Here is a 3,309-nt window from a genome sequence, read left to right on the forward strand (position 1 = left end):
CACGTTGCATCAAGAGAAAGCAGATAAATTCTCCTCTCCCACCAACCTCCAGGATGTTGGCTGCAGTAAACAGGATGCTAATTAAACTGGCTTTCTGTTTGGAAAAATATTTCGGAAATTATTCATACCATAAACGTGATCAGATTTTTATATAAGGCGATGCTTTTAAACGGTAAAGTATCTGTTTTCTACAGCATTAAAAGTAAGTGGCTTGTAGTAACATTGCAATTTCATTTGACTAAACGGGTGTTTCTGCAGATGAACAAGTCACTTTTCCTTCTCTTGCTCGTCATCGGACTCCTCGTCCTCACCGATACCACTGATGCGTGGCGTCGTCGTCGTCGTAATGGCCGTCGTCGATGGTGGAACGAAAAAGAAGCAAAAAAAAGTAAGTTAATCATTTTTAGCCTGTTTCTTTGAAATATTGGCACTTTTTATTTTGCTGTAGCTGAATAGCGTACGCTTGTGAGTCTAAACAAAATTCTAAATTTGTTAATGATATTTTTTTCTTGTGGGATAAAATTTGGTCCAAGCATACATCCGCAAGCTGTGAAAGCTTTATCAAAAACACATTCATTATCCTTTTGTAATGATACGAGCGTAGTGTCACCACTGAACCACGAAGCTAAATGACTTGAATTATTTAAAACACAATATATCCCAGTGTTTCACAATTCGCTTTTGTTTCAGCTGAAGATGTAGAATCGATTGAAGAACCAAAAGAAGATGACCGTTGGTATGAACAATAAGTGTTCATAATTATAATCCGACGATGTTAATAAAATAAACTCGAATTCAGCATTTTTTGAATTATTACTTGGAAATTGATTGTATGAAAAACAGATCTATGACACTAGTAAAGAGATTAGCAGAATGTTTCACATGTTCTGAGTAATTCTGTACTGGAAATAAAAAGGAAAAGCAGTTTGCGCACGTTTATCCCGAGTGTACATATTTAAAAGTCTGTTGGAAATAGATTTTATTAAAAACCAATACGACTACCATTCGCGAAGGTGCTCAGTTGTTTAAACAGTTTTTAATAGTACATAAAAGAGTTTTTAATAGTAAGAACTTGCGGCAATGGTAGTTAAATTTGTCCACTTTGTAGTTTTGTAGGTGTTTAGTGACAAATTTTAAGTTTAAAAAAAATATGCGCTATTTATTTCCCCTTATTAAATGAGGATTTAAATAAACAATTATATCGAGATTGTATAATTCTATCTTCGTTGTGTTTAGAATTATATGTCATCCATTTCCTTTAAGTTTTTAATTGCAGTTAGATTGCCATAAAAGAATAAACATGAAATAGCAAGAACCAAAACGTTTTTCGAACACAATGCGGGTGGAAAAGCTGGCAATTGTTTTGCTGCGGCAAGCTATTCTCATGTGATTTCTCTGGAATATCAGTCTTGAACTGACTTTTTTGGAAAATAATTTTAGAAACTAATCTTACCATAATTGTGTTTGGATATATTTTTAATATGAAAAACCGAACGTTTCAACAACTTGCTGAAATATAGCTGTAAATGGTAACGTGGTATGCACACGTGATGTTATAAAGCATCACTTATATTTTAAAAAATAATATATAATAGGATGGAATGTGTTTTCAGATTGTAAAATTTCACCAGTTGTGGGAATCGCTGTTAACTCCTCGTGTGTTTTAATATATTTTTTGAAGTGTTATCTATTAATATAGGAATGATAGTACTAATTAGTGGTATCACTCAAAACCGAGATATATTTTAAACTTGGAAATTTCGGGTAATATGTGTTTAAGTGTCCCATTTCTACCCATTCTACTATATAACTAAAGCAAATACAGTTAAGTGTCTCGACAACTTTGTATAGGAACTTAACAAAACGGTTGCATGAAAAGAGAGCAGATATATTTTCCTCTCCACCAACCTCCAGGATGTTGGCTGCAGTAAACAGGATGCATGTGTGGAAAGTAACTAAAACCACTCTCTTATCATCTATCCTCGCACTCTTGTGGTGGAGAAACTCTCGGCTTTACGGGAAGCAATTAAAACGTTTTTTTTTGTAAAAGCCGATTCAATAGGCATGAAGAAAGTGTTGTTACTATATAGTTGGCTTTTAATAAAGTTAATATAACCCAAATAAACTGACACTGAGTAAAAATAAAACCCATTTTAATGAAACAGAACCGTTCAAAGTTTGGCTTAACGGTTCTACGTTCGCTCCGCAACCATAATATAGGTTACCCAGTTTTTTGAATTATCATTGTATACTACCAAATGGGACGAGAAAAAGAATGAAAAGGTGTCCCATCTTCCCCCACCTTACTATACAATACAAATAAATTTAAAATCCCTACAAAATAGTTACCTTCAAAGTAATATAAAATTTGTAGGCTGTCACGGGAATATACAAGTCAACAGCCATGTTATAACGACTGTCGTTTCCCCGCCACTCAAAGATAATTTAACCAAGTTATTTATTCTTTACATATTAATATACTAGGAAAGCTATTAAAACGGCAGCATCATAGCCAAATGATACCGGGTTCGAAGTTGGTTGCCGTCGTCATTGCGGGCGTATCTGTCTTTGAGCGAGACACTTAAAGGTAATTGCTTTAGTTATCTGAAATATCTACATTTTGAACATTAAATAAAAAATTGTCTCTAAAATGATTACTCATAAAGTTGCATAAGTGTAAACGGCACGTGTGTGGCTGTATTTATTTTTGCGTGGCGGGGAAACTGGAATTTACACTGTACACCAATATGAAATACCTCAATATATTCCGTATAACTACAAGCCTTTCTTGGAAAATTACCAAAAACTTGTTATTGGAAGTTAACAAAACGATTTTAGATCACGTTGCATCAAGAGAAAGCAGATAAATTCTCCTCTCCCACCAACCTCCAGGATGTTGGCTGCAGTAAACAGGATGCTAATTAAACTGGCTTTCTGTTTTGGAAAAATATTTCGGAAATTATTCATACCATAAACGTGATCAGATTTTTATATAAGGCGATGCTTTTAAACGGTAAAGTATCTGTTTTCTACAGCATTAAAAGTAAGTGGCTTGTAGTAACATTGCAATTTCATTTGACTAAACGGGTGTTTCTGCAGATGAACAAGTCACTTTTCCTTCTCTTGCTCGTCATCGGACTCCTCGTCCTCACCGATACCACTGATGCGTGGCGTCGTCGTCGTCGTAATGGCCGTCGTCGATGGTGGAACGAAAAGGAAGCGAAAAAAAGTAAGTTAATCATTTTTAGCCTGTTTCTTTGAAATATTGGCACTTTTTATTTTGCTGTAGCTGAATAGCGTACGCTTGTG

At 34.8% G+C, this 3,309-nt stretch overlaps 1 long non-coding RNA gene across 2 annotated transcripts; it reads left to right on the forward strand.

The window, feature by feature from the left end:
- The first annotated feature begins 92 nt into the window (after positions 1–92).
- On the forward strand, positions 93–3,222 carry LOC100186617. 2 transcript variants are annotated; one of them, XR_003397307.1, is made up of 5 exons: positions 93–202; positions 259–388; positions 691–2,587; positions 2,839–3,043; positions 3,100–3,222. It is a non-coding gene; the product is annotated as an uncharacterized LOC100186617 (long non-coding RNA). The 2 variants fall into 2 exon arrangements; XR_182257.4 differs by having other exon boundaries at positions 691–3,043.
- The last annotated feature ends 87 nt before the right edge of the window (positions 3,223–3,309 follow it).

The sequence above is a fragment of the Ciona intestinalis genome, unplaced genomic scaffold (genome assembly GCF_000224145.3).
Source record: "Ciona intestinalis unplaced genomic scaffold, KH HT000981.1, whole genome shotgun sequence".
Classification (NCBI taxonomy): domain Eukaryota; kingdom Metazoa; phylum Chordata; class Ascidiacea; order Phlebobranchia; family Cionidae; genus Ciona; species Ciona intestinalis.